The sequence below is a fragment of the Grampus griseus genome (genome assembly GCF_964374135.1).
Source record: "Grampus griseus genome assembly, chromosome: 1".
Lineage (NCBI taxonomy): Eukaryota > Metazoa > Chordata > Mammalia > Artiodactyla > Delphinidae > Grampus > Grampus griseus.
In genome coordinates this window covers 178,784,350-178,798,884 of record NC_139017.1, presented here as the reverse complement: position 1 = coordinate 178,798,884, position 14,535 = coordinate 178,784,350, and positions in this window count along the sequence as shown.

Sequence of the window (14,535 nt, the reverse complement as noted above, 5' to 3'; positions counted from 1 at the left end):
CTGTGTGAAGAGGGCACTGGCCAGTTCTCTAGAATTTTCTATCTAGGGATGGCTGCTGGGTCCCATTGTGTGCCTGGACTCTGGCAAAGGGGCAGAGAAATAGTGAGATCCTCCTAGAGCCCCCCAAACCTGGGGAAGGCAATGGAGGAATCTGTGGGGCCCTGGGCCCCCTGGGCCTCCAAGTCCTCAGTCTTTCATCAAGGTGGGCCAGGGTCTCTCCTGGCTTCGTGGGTCCTGTCCCTCTGCCCTTCCCCCTAGCGGGGGCCAGGCTTGGCCCAGGCTGCCTGAGGTGCAGACTCTCGCGCCCCCTACCGGCCTCGAGAGGGCTTTCCGCCTGGGACCGACTCGGACGCCCAGATGGGGCAAGGTCGCCGAAACCACCCAACCAAGCCGCGCCAAAGCCCCTTCAGATGCCCTCGCCCCACCAGCAGCCCTCACACCAGGGCTGGGGCCCTGCAGACTCCTCACGACCATGTCTCCCAGCCGACCGCACCCTAGAGTCACTGTGGAGGCGGGCGCTGGAGCCCATTCCACCCTCAAGTAAGCGGAGGCAAGGCCAGTGGCGCCCATCGACACCCACCTGCTGGCCTAGGACTGTGCGGGACCCTCCACCCAGGGTTCTGTCCATTCATTCAGGGAGAGTCTTGGCGCCCGGACCCACCCCCGTCCGGACCCCAGCTTCCCCGTGAGACTCACCTAGGGACAAGGTTCTCCTCCCCAGTGGCTGGGGCTCGGGCCAAGGCTGCCAGAGTCCGACGGGGCCGCGGGGAGAGGGGGACCGGGGCCGCCCGGCGGGCTCGGTCCGCTCTGCGCCGGCTAGGGGCGCTGGGCGTAGGGGAATTACGGTAGGCCGGCGCGGGCGCTACCACCTGGGCGGGCCGGGACGTACCATCGGCGCGCCCGGCTGGGACGGGGGAGGGTCTGCGGTCCCGGGAAGGGCCCGGCGCCCCACCCGGCGGCCCAGGGGGGTGGCAGGAGGGCCGGCCGGCGCTTGGAGCTAATCTAGGGTCCGCGCTGTGGACAGAGGGGAGGAGGCGCTTGTCACTGTTTCCGAGGGGGCTGCCCTTTACAGACCTGCGAAAAGTTCAAAGTCTGTAGTCTTTAACCTGGGCTTGAAGACCCGAGCTCGCCCGCCCCCGCCTAGGGCCCGCGGCGGGACGCTGCCCCCGGGGTCCAGGCGGGGTGGGGGGGAACCCGCAGGCCCAGCCCGTCCCGGGAATCGCCCCAAGCCAGGCTCGCTTCCGCTGGATTCTGAACGGCGCCCTCCACGGCGCCTGAGAAACGGGCCCGCCTTGCTCCGTGCCTCCCTCTTTTTTCCTGGCCCACGCCTAGCAGGTCCTGAAAAAGGGGGCCATTCCGCCCTTTGGTGGTTCCCAGCATCTTGAGTTTAGAATAACTCTGCCCTCAGGACTGGAGGTGGAGATAGTGTCTGGGGACACAGGGATCCCACTGAGAAGGCAGGCCACCCAGCCCCAGGCACACCTCCCCGCTTCCCTAATTACCGAAGCTAGCAGATGGGCGTGGTTGGACTGGGACCCCCGCGGGAGCCTCCGGGTTCAGGCCTACCTGCATTTTGCCAATTCTAGACCACCTCCGTCAGGCCCCTCACCAGGCCTGGGCCTCCAGGCTGCTGGAGCCCCCTCCTAATGGGAGCTACCCTCCTTGTCAGCACTGACCTTCCTGGGGCTGGTCCACACCAGAGCAGCTCATCTCCACCAGGTAGCATGAGGTGGGTCCTCTGTCTCTGCCTCTTGGGCACCCCAGGCCTTCACCTTCTCCCATCCAAATTACTTAGCCAAAGCCCCCAAATTCCCCTTGCATTGCTCCTCTGGTCCTGCCCCATTCTCCAGCTGCACACTGGACTGCCCCCTGTCTACAGCTGACTAGCATCTCCACAGACGAGCCACCTCCAGAGATCCCCAGAATCTGGCCATTCTCTAGGGCACCCTGGCTGGCCTCCTACCTCTTACCCCCAAAGCATTGCCCAGGAGAATAGGTCACTCCCTCTCCCATTATTCACTACATCCTGCCCATTCTTTCTCCACAGGGACCTCAGATCCACCCCTTCCTCTGCCCTGTGGCCACTGGTCTTCATCTGACAACCCCTCCCCTAGACACACACACCACCCTCCCGACTCATCCCTGCCACCTCACAGCCCACTGTTAAGCTGGAAGAGAGCTCTGAAGTCATCAAATTGAATCTCCACTCTCTCCGCTTAAATACTTCTAGGGGTGGGGTACTCACTATCTATACATCAGGGAACAGCTTCAGCTGTTGGAAACTCTTGCCTATACTGAACAAAAGCTCACCTCCCTGCCAGGCCCCTTGGGACCCATGCAGAAAAACTCACCTCCCTTTCCTCCTGACAGTTCCTTAGAAATGATAGGCTCTGAGGACAGACAGACCTGGTTGAGTTCTGGCCTTGCCTGGGCAAGTCATCGCACCTCCCTGTTTCTCAGTGTCTTGTCTCTAAAATGGAGATGGGGTGGTCCCTACTGCACAGGGTGCGGGTGAGGACTAGATGAGGTCCCTGTGGTGAGGCACTAAAGCAGGGCCTGGCACACAGTAGGTGCTGAGTAAATGGCGGCTGCTAGAACTAATACCTTTAAGGATGATGTCCTAGCGTCCCATCTCCAGGATAAACACCCCCAAGTCTTCTGCCCCCTCAAATGTGGTCCCCTAGGCCAGTGTCAGCCCTCTTCCATGTCCCCTTGTGACCCGAGGTGCCCTGTACAGACTTTCATCAGAGTGCCCAGCTCAAGGGAGCCCAGACTCTGCCCCGTGGTTAACTTGCAGCAGGGCGGGGTCACCCACTGTGTCACCACCCGGCACCCTGGGAGAGAGGGAGCAAACACTTCCTCCGTCTCCCCGCCAGGACACCTGCCCTGGGAACTGGACAGATGTGCAATAAACATTTGTCTGGCTGGGTGGGGTTGGCTGGGGTCTGGGATGGAACCCAAGGAGGTCTCAGATCTCAGGGAGGGGAAGGAGGACACGCACGAAGTCTAGGGGTTTCTCTCCCCCTGCAAGGAAGATGGACACGTGGTTGCAGATAGCATCCTCTTGAGCACCTGCAGCAAGCCACACTGTGCTAAGCAGTTCACACGTAAACCCTCTTTTTCACCCTTGTTGCAACTTGAGAAAACTCAGTTTCCAGATGAGGAAACTGAGGCTCAAAGAGGTGTAGTGACTTGCCCAGGGTCATGCAGTGGGAAAGGGGTGGGCTGTGACCCTGGAGCTCCCAGGTGTGGGCTACTCTATACATCTTCATCCTGGGGAAGGATAGGGACACACCTTCCCTCCGGTCATCCCCAAGGCAGGTAATCCAGACACCTCACCTGGACATCAGGGTGTTCCCTCTTCAGCTTTGCCTCCCTTTCCCCAGCCCCTCCTCAGCCCTGCTCGCTCCTTACATCCTCAGAAAGCCTCCTGGCTCACTCAGCTTTCTTCCAGCTCAATACCCCCTCATTTCTCTGGACACCAGCAGCCTCCTCCAGGAAGCCCATCCTGGTTATCCCCATCCTTCTAGAGTGAACTCCAGGGACAGGAGGTAGGGGTGAGGTGGCTGATTTATCTCAAAAGCCCCAGCACCCAGGAGAGGCTCAAATAAAACCTCAAGGGTGGGGCTTCCCTGGTGGTGCAGTGGTTAAGAATCCGCCTGCCAACGCGGGGGACACGGGTTTGAGCCCTGGTCCGGGAAGATCCTACATGCCATGGAGCAACTAAGCCCGTGCGCCACAACTACTGAGCCTGAGTTCTAGAGCCCATGAGCCACAACTACTGAGCCCATGTGCCACAACTACTGAAGCCCACGCACCTAGAGCCCAGGTTCCGCAACAAGAGAAGCTACTGCAATAAGAAGCCTGCGCACCGCAATGAGGAGTAGCCCCCGCTCACCTCAACTAGAGAAGGCTGGTGCTCGAGCAACAAAGACCAACGCAGCCAAAAATATAAACAAATAAATAAACAAACAAACAAACAAAAAAAACCCTCAAGGGTGGGCCAGGAAGTGGAAGGGTCCAGCCCTGTTGGAAGATGGCCCTTCAGGGTAGCCTGGGGGGCCAGTTTGACAAACCCAAGTCCTCACTTCCCTCCTCCTCCCAGTGGGGCTGGGATGCAGCTCCAGGAGGGCAGAACCTTTGCTCCCTGGAGATCTCCAGGGCCTAGAACCAGGTGTGGCACAGCAGGTGCTTAAAGCTGATTTGGTGACTGAATAAATGACGTCATCTCCTTCAGAAAGCTAGTCACATCCTGCTAGCCGTTCCTCGAATGGCTGGGGAGGAGAGGGAGAACGATGCTCTCCGTCTCACTCCAGGCCAAGCTGTGCCAGTCATGCTGTGGGATGTGCGCAAGTTCTTTCGTCTCTCTGAGCCTCAGTTTCCTTATGTTTCACATGGGAATAATAATAATGCATTTCTTCTGAGGTTCCCTCGAGGGTTCAGTGAGACAAGCATGAGGGCCCAACAACCTGCCTGCTGGTTATTATTATCACCAACAATAGGATATTCTGGAACTTCCCTGGTGGTCCAGTGGCTGGGACCCACGCTTCCACTGCAGGGGGCACCGGTTCGATCTCTGGTCGGGGAACTAAGATCCTACGTGCCACACGGTACGGCCAGAAAATAGAAAACAACAATAGGATATTCTTCTCTCCTCCTTCTCACCAAACCTGGGTGTCATTCACCTCCTCTCACCCTCTGCTCCAGCCTGCTCATACCCTTGGCAAGGCCTGCCTCCCACCCCTTCTTTCCTGCCTCTGTACTTCTGCCTGTGGCAGTCCCCCCTTCCTGGAGGGCCCTTGCCTTCTGCTCTGCCTATCTATGTTTTCACTTCCACCAGAGGTCACCTCCTCCGGGATGTCCTCCCTGACTAGCCCTTCTCCCTCTGATGGCTCAGGCATCCTTGTCCCCCAAGTCTGTGTCATTTGTCCCAGAGTGGGTCCCACCAGTGATAGGACTTGGGCTCTCCCCCTGCAGGCTGGGTGACCCTCTGGCTGCTGGTGCCAATGTCAGCCATGCTGAGTTGCAGGCAGCCCAGGGCTGGGACCTGGAAGCTGCAGAGGGCCCACACATGCTCTGACACCAGCTCTCATCTCACAGGCCTCACCCCTGGCCCTTCCTGCGGCAGCTTGTGGGCCCGCCCCAGGAGGAGCAGCTGCCCACAGGAGAGGCTGGGACAGTGTGGCCTGGCCGCCTTTGTCATCCCTGCGGGTCAGGCAGAGGGCCCAAGGCTTTGCAGGCCCCTGGCAGGATGTAACTGAGGATAACTGAGGCCAGTTTGTTGACAGGAGCCCCCATATGGGGGAGAGGCAACCAGCCAACACCAGAGCCCCGATGCCAGGCACCAACCGTGCCAGCAGATTGCATCTGACATCACAGCCACCCCCTTGCCTGGTGACCACGGCAACTGGAAGCCTCCCCCTCCTCTCCCCGCCCGCGGAACAGTCCTCCACGTTCCTTCTAACCGTGGTCTTCCTGTGCAGAATGTAAGCGCGTGTGTCTGGATGGAGGGGGGTAACAGGGTGGCATTTTTAATTTCCTGCAGCTGGCAGAGCTGAGCTACACAGTGGTTAGGAACAGGGCTCTGGCACCATACAGATCTGGGTTCTGGGTTCCAATCTCAGCTCTACCACATCCTAGCGATGTGTTCTTAGATGGGCTGCTACCTCTCAACTATAAATGAGAATAATGACAGGACAGATGTCAGAAGGCTAGAGGGAGGAGACAGAGTCCTCAGTGCCCACAGTGAGTTGTGGCAGTTACAACTATTGTCACTCAAATGCGTGCTGGGAAGGGCCAAACCTGGGTTCAAACCCTTGCTCGGTCTCTCCTGAGCTGTGGGGCCTCCTCCAAGTCACAGGACCTCTCTGAACCTTGGTATCTTCATCTGGAAAACAGGGCAATGACCGACACCTTCCCAGCAGAGCTGCCACAGCACAGAAGGCACAGAGCCCAGCACGAACCAGGCAGAAGTGCCCCACCGTCACTGCTATCCTTATCCCTCTTGTTTTGTCCACTCGTAGCTCCCAAGTCCTGACACTCCACGACCAGTTGGTCCCTTCTTCCCTTTGTCATCCCCAGGCCCATAGTCATTATCACAAAGTCCCAAAGTGTCCCTGACCCATGCCCAGGCCTGAAGAGTGGCCTGGTGCCCCAGGAAGAGTGCCCGTTGGGCACTGGAATGGAACCTTGGTGGGGGGTGGGAGGGGGGGTGTCCCTTCTTGCTGATTCTCAGTTTCCTCATCTGTGACATAGAGCGGCAGCTCCCGTCACCTCAGGGCTGTAAGGACTGCAGTGCAGGAAAGGGCTCTGGGGCACCCCTGCTCCAGCTGCCCTTGCAGAAGTCCCCCCCGCTCCACTGTTTCTGAACTGGGGTCAGCCCCTCTGCCTCCTAAGCCAGCCACCCTGCGGCCCTGCCCACCCCTGAACCCACACGACCCTGTAGCCAGGCCAGCTGCACCCCTGCCAGGGCCCTGTGGATTTCCGGGCCTGGACAGCGAGTGCGGTTAGAGCCCTGTCCCCTCTGCCCCCAGCTGCTCCCCGGCCCTCCAGCCACCCTACCTTAGCCGCCCGCCCCTTGTCCATGCAGTCGGGGTTCTGACAGCACAGCCCCTTCTCTTCAGCCAGGCTCCGGTCTTCTGCAAAGGAGAGAAGAGGGTTACTAGTCGGGCGGGGCCCAGGGAGGGTGCGCCCAGGCTGGGGCACCCAGGCTCCCCGGGGCCCCAGGAGCCTCCCGACCAGAGGATGGGTGGGGCCGTCTCCTCAATGCACCCTTCAAAGGAGGGCAGTGTCCCTTTCTCTTTTAAATGCCAACTTATCTGCACGGGAATCTGTTAGCAGAGCCCTTTTCTTGTAGCAGCTCCCCAGGGAAAGTATCCAGATTCCAGGGGGAGAAAACGTCTTTGGAAATGAGCAGCTCCCTCTCTCTGTACCACTAGTCTGGGGAGGGGGGTGGCTCAGTGACCTTGGGGCCCCAGGGTTCCTGGGGGATCCCTGCAAGACTACGGGGGGAAGGGGGATGCCAGGGGCCCAAGATCCCTTCCTACCCCTGTCCTCCACATCGCTGCCTCTATTGATGGTCTCCCCCGCAAAATCCTGGGGTGGTCCCCCTCACCCGCTGTCCGTCTTTGACCCAGCATTTGGTCCCCTCCAAGCTAGCTGCCTCTCCTCCTGGGGTACAGCAGCGGAGGGGACAAGGAAAGGGGGAAAGAGGCTGCCCGCCCCGGTCAGCTTGCAGGGCCAGGGGAAGGGGTGATGAAGCGCGCCCCGACACGGGGCACAGTTTGGACCCCCGCATCCCTGATTCCGAGACCGGCGTCTACCTCCCACCGCGAGCAGGCCTTCCCCAAAGGAGGCGGCAGGCTGAGCCCCCGCCTGCCGAGGGGAAGGAGCTGGCCCTGCCCTCCCATTGATCCTCCCCCGCCCCAAACTCCCCGGCCTGCCCGCGATGCCCCTCGCCCGCGCCCCTCCCCGAGCCGGCGCGGAGGCGGCCAGGCCCGCCGGCCTGCATGGCGAGGCCCGGCCGGGGGCCCCGCACTCACCCATGGAAGAGGCGCCGGGAGGCCGGGAACACGGGCGGTGCGGGGGGCGCCGCGGGCCGGGGGCGAGCGCAACGGCGGCGTGGGGCGGACGCCGGCCGAGCGCCGGGGTAGAGGCCGGAGCGCCGCGGCCGCGGGACCCTTTGCGGCTAGAGGCGGGGCGGGGCAGGTGGGCGGTGGGAGGAGCCGAGCGGCGGCCCCGCCTGCGGAGGGCGGGACTCCGTGCCCCGCCCCCTGCGCCCCTCAGCCTGGACCCCCGCTGGGCAGAGCCTGCCCCCGGGCGCGGGGCATCTGCCGGGAGGACGCGACCCATCCTCCCACCCCACAACTGGAGCCTTCCCCTCCTCTCTGAAAAGTCGTGGGTGTGACCGAAGGCCATCCCTCCGCCCCTCAACTCCCTCAGCCTCCCAGCCACCTCAAAAGAAAACACCTCTGTTTTTGATGTGGTCTGGAGACATTTTCTCAATCTCCTGGAAAGTGGGAATGAAGGCATTTTAGACAACTCTGCTATTTCTCCTGGCCCCAAAGGTACCGTCTAAGTGGAAACGGTGCCTTCTTGTAGATAGGCATGCAGGTCAGGACAGATCTCTGCACCCTCTGTCCTCCACCCTCAGCAGAGGACCCTCTCCTCATTTAGAGATGCTGTCGGCTGTGGGGGTAAGGGTTCCGTAAATGGAGTGGGCTTGGTGGCTACTGTTGTTTTATTACTATCACCTCTGTGTTGGTTAGCATTTTAAAAACTTTATGGAAGTATAAAACAAATATGTACAGAACAGTGCAGCTCTCATGAGTACACAGCTCAGAAAATTTTCGCAAAACGTATTTTTACAAAATAACCAGCCCGCAGGTTAAGAAGCAGAGCACCACCAGCCCCCCTGCAGAAGTCTCCCTCATGGGAGCTGCCAGCCACTCCCCACCCCCCAGGGGGTGCTGTCCTGACCTCTGTCTCAATTAGTTTTGCCTGGTCTTGTACTTTCATTCAATTAGTTTTGCCTGGTCTTGTACTTTATGTAAATAGCACCACGAGATACTTGGACAACATTTTAGTGTTTACAAAACACTTTTCACTTCAGAAATGGAGCCTGGGGGAGGTGGCCAAGACTCTCCCAAGGGACTCAGAGTTCTCCTGAGCCTGCGTAGACCCCATCCCACCTGCAGGTTGGTGCTGGGAGGCTCTGGGTAGATGAGATCCAGGTATGGAAGACCCAGTTTCCCATGGGACCCGGGTCTCTCTCCCAAAGTCTCCCCTGGCCCCTTCCCCAACCAGAGTAGGGTGCCTGCCTTTCTACGTGCATCTATTTCATGGGCTGGCCCTGGGGACTCGGGGGTGACCAGGACCCCATCCCCGCCCTCAGGGACTTGTGACAGAGGGCACTGTGATGGATCCCAAGGGTTCTCTGGATTCTCTGGATTCACTCAGCAAACATACAGCAAGGGTCCTCTGGGGGCTCACCATGTATCTAGCCCCAAGCTGGGCACTGGGGACCCATCGGTGACCCTGACAAGTCTTGAGGGCCTCATGTGGGGCCCGGCACGGCCGGGGCGAGGAGGCCGAGGGAGCAGCTGCACGAGAGGCCTTGCTCGGTGTTCCGAAGCTTCCAGGCTGAGAGGGAAGCGACAGCACAGTGTCCCCCAGTGTCCCCCAGTCTGCTGTTTGTGCAGTGGGAACCTGGCGTTCTGAGAAGGGCCCCTGCTAATTCTCAGGACTCTCAGGCGGGCCCTGCCTCACTCAGTTCACAGAATCACACAGTTCTGATTTCCCTCTCGGAATCTCAGCTGTCTGAAGGGCCAGGGACGCCTGTCCTGCCTCTAGCCTGGAGGCAGGGGCAGCTGAAGGGGGAAACAGCCCTGTGAGGACCCTGACGGGGTCCCTGGGGTCAGCGATCCTGCTGGCCCTGCCCCAGCCCTGCCTGTCAAGCCGTAGCTGGCTCAAGGGTCGGGTGGGAAGCAGGGCTCTTCTCCACCACCCGGCAGCAGCTCCTCTGCCATCTGGATTTCCAGGGACCTGGAGACCGCAGCCAGCTTTGGGGAGTTTCCCATGCACCCTACCTGAATCTGGGGAACTCAGCCAAATGAGGTCTGCTTGTAACCCTGAGTCCCTGGGTTCTCACAACTCAGGGCCTGGGGTTGGGTTCTAACCCCCTTTGTCCCAAGACTTCTGGACTCTGGTCCTAAATTCAGCAGGCTCTGGGCTACTTACGCCACCACAGGGTCCTGGAGCTGCCTTGCCAGCCCTCTGGGTCCTGCCATGACCGCCCCAGGCCACAGCCACTCCAGGGCCAGACTCCCCTCGGCCACCGTGGGGTGGTCGTGGGGTCTGGAGTCCTTTGTCCTGGTTCTTCCAAGCACTGGAGTTCTACCTGGCTAACCTCTCTGGCCTCTAGCATCCCCCCAACCCCGCCGCCCTCCCACCCTCCCCCAGCCCCCCCTCCATTTTCAGTTCCCTCAAGGTGCTCAGTCTGCTTTCTAGACGCCCCCTCTGCGGACTGCTCAGGCCCAGCCCCTCTGGAATCTAGTTTCCCTGCACTCCACATGAAAGCTACAGCCTCCTAGGTGTGCTTCTCTCCCCAGAGACTCCAAACACAGGACCTGAGGACCCTGCTAGCTCTCAGGGCCCAGAGACGGGCCTCTGGGGGCCAGGGAGGAATCAGGCATCGGGACGGGCTGTCCCCACCCCAGGCCTGCCATGGGCTCCCCTCTGACAAGTTGCCCGGTTTGCAGCCCTGCAGAATGGGTGGGTGTGGTAAGGGGGAGATGTCGTACCAGGTGGTACATACCCTGGACATAGTTGATTGGGCCAGAGGTGGCCGCCTGGGCCAGCCTGTTCAATTAGACGTGCTCTCTTGAGAATTTGAATTGAGACGGGCAACTCCTATTGGGCCCTGGAGCCCTGAGGTCACAGAAAGTCAGTCTGAGTGGGTACGCTCCCAGGGGCCGCCTCCACCACCTGCCCTCGCTCCCCCCAGGGTCCCCGCCCCGGAGTACCCCTCTGGCTGCTGGCCCTTGGCCAGCCCCAGGCAGACCTGGAACCTGGAAATTGCCCACCCCCAGGGTGCCAGATGTCGTCTCTCCGGGTCTGAAACAGCCCAGCTGCCCTCCTGGCCTCCTCGGGCCCCTGCGGCTCCCAGCATCCTGGGGAAAGCCAGGGCCCCTCAGCCAGGCAGACAAGCCCACATGCCAGCGTCCCCCACCCTCTATCTTAGTCACACGATGCCGCTTTTCCTTCTCCAACACGATCTCTACGACAACTGGCCGGCAGGGCGCCTGGGCAGAAGCCGGCCGGCAGACATGTTTTGCTTGGCGAAGCGCAGTGCTTCAAAAGAATTTGAATTGGTTGCCAACTTTGAAAAGTCAGATTTCACATAAAAATCCAGATTTCTGGCTTCCATGGACAAACCAGAGGAGCCTGGCAGCTCTGGACCCATATTCCTGATGGCTCCAGCTCCCCAGTTGTGTCTGCCTTAGACTGGCACACACCCTTCCACCCTCCACAGTCCCCACCACTCCCTATCGCCTCACTCCAGCCCCCTCCCTCTGTTACTCACTACCTCCCCTGGGACGGAACTGAGCTTCTGACCGCGGCCCAGCCCTTCCTGGTTCTGTTCCTCTGCCTCTGCCACATCCTTCCCATCGCTGTCTACTGTCAACTGACATCCTGCCCACTCTCTAAGGCCCAAGTTGAATGCAGCGACCTTCCGGAAGGCCTCTCGATCTCAGAATATCCAAATTCCAGATGAATCGCTCCCTCCTAGATCCCACTGTCCTGGGATGGGCCTTTGAATTGACCTGTTATTTTGGACCTCTCTTCCCCACTAGATTGCTCCAGAAACACCTGCCTATAACCATAGCTCTGACCTACTCAGCACCTGCTGGGCGCTCTGTGCTTTTCACACATGGTCTCATTTCACTGTCAAACCCTCTGCAGCATGGGCTAACCCCAAAGGACAGCTGCTGGCCACTGTAGCTACTGAGCATGTGCGATGGGGCTCATCCAAATTGAGATGCGCTATACATGTGAAATACCCAGCAGATTTTGAAGATTTCGTGCAAGAAAAAAAAAAACAATGTAAAATCACATTGATGCGGACTTCCTGACGGTCCAGTGGTTAAGACTCCGTGCTTCCACTGCAAGGGGCGTGGGTTCGATCCCTGGTTGGGGAATTAAGATCTCACATGCCGTGCGGCACAGCCAAAAAGTAAAATAAAATCAAATCTCATTGAGGATTTTTTTATACGGATTACAAGTTGAAATGGTAATGTTTTTGAAATAGACTGGGTTGATTAAATATACTCTTAAAATTCATTTCACTTGCTTGTTTTCAGGTTTTTTGTTTTTTTGCTTTTTGTTTTTAATGTGGCTAGTAAAAAAATTTAAATGATGAAAGTTCTAGGGGATAGCACTGTTCTAAACAACTGAGAGAAGAAAGTATGTTGATTGTTGCCCATTTTGCAGATGAGGAAACTGAGGCCCAGAGGGTTGGGCGACTTGCCCAAGGTCATGCAGCTAGTGAGTGATGAGCCTGGGACTTGAGCCTAGGACTGGAAGACTCCAAGTCTGTGCTCCTAACCAACAGGCCACACTGCCCCTATGGTGCCCCCATGGTTCCTGACATGGTTAGGTGCTTGGCACACATAAAATGATCCCCCCGTTGTCACATAAGACCCCTTTTCCCAGCTGGCTGCAGGCTGAGACAAGCGTACCACCCTTGTCATTCCTCAGGGGAGCCCCTCACCTCTGAGCACCCCCTGGCATAATGAACCTCAAGAAGACAGAGCTTCCCTGCCCATCACCTCCCAACCCCAGGCCTGGCCAGGCAAAGGCCACCCCTCCCAGGAAGCAGCTGTGGCCTTGAATGCCCCCTCCCACGCAAACCCAGCCCTCCTGGGAGCCTATCTATGGTTGGGCAGCTGCTGCGGGCTGTGCTAGGACTGAACCCCGTCATCAGGGCAGCTTGCAGAAGGGCAAGATTTGACCCAAACCTGCCCGAGAGCCAGAGGGGTGTGTCCTGGGCAAATGGCTGCTGACCCCAGGAACCATCCGCCTCTCCCTACCCCAGACTCTGGTCAGAGCATCACAGGTGGCCTGGGAAAGAAATATCGTCCCCTTCCCAAAGCCCCATGTAGCATTGTGGGGTAGGGCCGCCAAGTGGGGACCCAGCTGGAGGAAGGAGCCCGGACCATGGTCTCTGATGCTGTCCCTGCCTGCAGCCCAGACTGAAGATGTCATCGTCCCCTGGAGCCTAGAGACCCCCAAGCACTGCCCCGCCCACCCACACGCCTCGGACTCAGTAAGAAGAGGTGGGAGGACACATTCAGAATCCCTTTCTGGGGCCCAAGAAACCATCCACACAGTTCCTGCCCACAGGCCTGGAGCCCGCCTGCCACTTCCTCTGGCCGAGGCTGTTGTGGGCACCTGCCCATTTGCCCACTGCCACGGGCTTCCCCCCAGGCTCCTCGGAGGAACAGAGAGTGGCTGCGAGAAAAGCAAGAGCAGGACTGCGGAAAGGGGCGTGATTCCCGTTCGGGACAATCACGCTCCGGGCACGAGCCCCACCCCATCGCGCTGGGACCCACCACCCACCCATACTGGGCCCAGGCCAGGGGCTGGCAGGGTGCAGAGGACAGAGCCCACATAGACAGCTGTGTGCCCGCTCTCCCACCCGCCTGCCTCAGCTCGCCCCCGAGGCCGGCTCACGCGCCGTGACCCACGCACCGTGTGCTGGGACCTCTTTCCCAGCCGGGGCCAAGAGGCACGGGGTCGTGATGGTGGGCCTGGTCCTGCGGCTCCGAGGCGGAGGGCGGGAACTGTGGGTCTGGGTACCACCACTCACCACCCCACTGAGCCTTGCCTTCCCTTCCAGAGCAAAGGAGGGGGCCACCAAGAATGGTCCCTGCCTCCAAAGGTGGGCGTGAAGATGCTAGGAGCCAAGGGAAGTCTTGGCACGGGGCAAGTGCCCGCTAACTCTGTGCTGTGAGGCCCCACAGATGGCAGGGACTGCTTGCCTGGAGAGACTGGGGGCAGGGGAGCAGGAGCGCGCTTCACAGGGGCTGCCCCAAAGCCCCGGGAATGGGTGAGGGCCCAGCAGCAGGAAAGCTTGGCACTTTGCAGTGACTGAGATGAAGAGGACAAATAGCAAGAGGGGGACAGACCCCTGCTTGGCCTCCCTGGCTTGTGTCTGGGACTGGCTGTGTGACCTCATGCCGGACCTCAGCCACCTTCCCTGCCTCAGTAGACAGGAACCTGCCAGGTAAAGCCGTACAAGCAGGCAGGACTCAGTCTGCCCCCCAGGCCACTCCCCCAACCCACCCTCTGGTTCCAGAACAGTGCCCGGCTGAAAGAGACGGGGAGCTTTCTGCCAGGCTGGCCCGCGCCTGCCCCGTGCGGTCCTCGCCCTTCCCCCTGCTCCATGCCCTGCCCAGTCTCCTGCACAGGTGGGCACTGTGCCCACTCCACCCCTCCAAGCAGCCACATCCCTCCGTCCACTTTGGCCAACGGGACAGGTTGCCCGGAGGGGCCCCCTCTCAGGTTCGACAGCTGCCGTTTATGCCCACCAGGCATCCATTCTCCCCCTTGAGAGCAGCATTGCCTGCCCTGCTTTGTGGAACCCGTGCCCCACGTGGTCTCTTTCTGTGGTGGATCCCAGGCCTAGCCATCACTTTCCCTGCCCTCTGGCTGCAGGGAGGGGTCAGGGAAGGACCACGCCAGGCTGGGAAGTTGTGTCCCTGAGAGGCTCCTGCTTCTCCAGGCCTGCGGCCTGGGGTGGGGGCGTGCCAGAGCCTGGGGCCCCGGATGAGGCCAACAGAGGAGATAAATGAGGCCCGAGACACCGCGCCCTGCTGGCTTCTGCCAGCCAGACCTGGGCTTCCATCACTGGCACTGGTGTCCTGACAGAAGCGGAGTCGCCAACCCAAGGCTGAACGTTCTGCTGGGCCACTCATTAGCGGAGCTATGATAGAACAGCAATGATAACAGCCAGCATGGACCATGCCCTTGTTC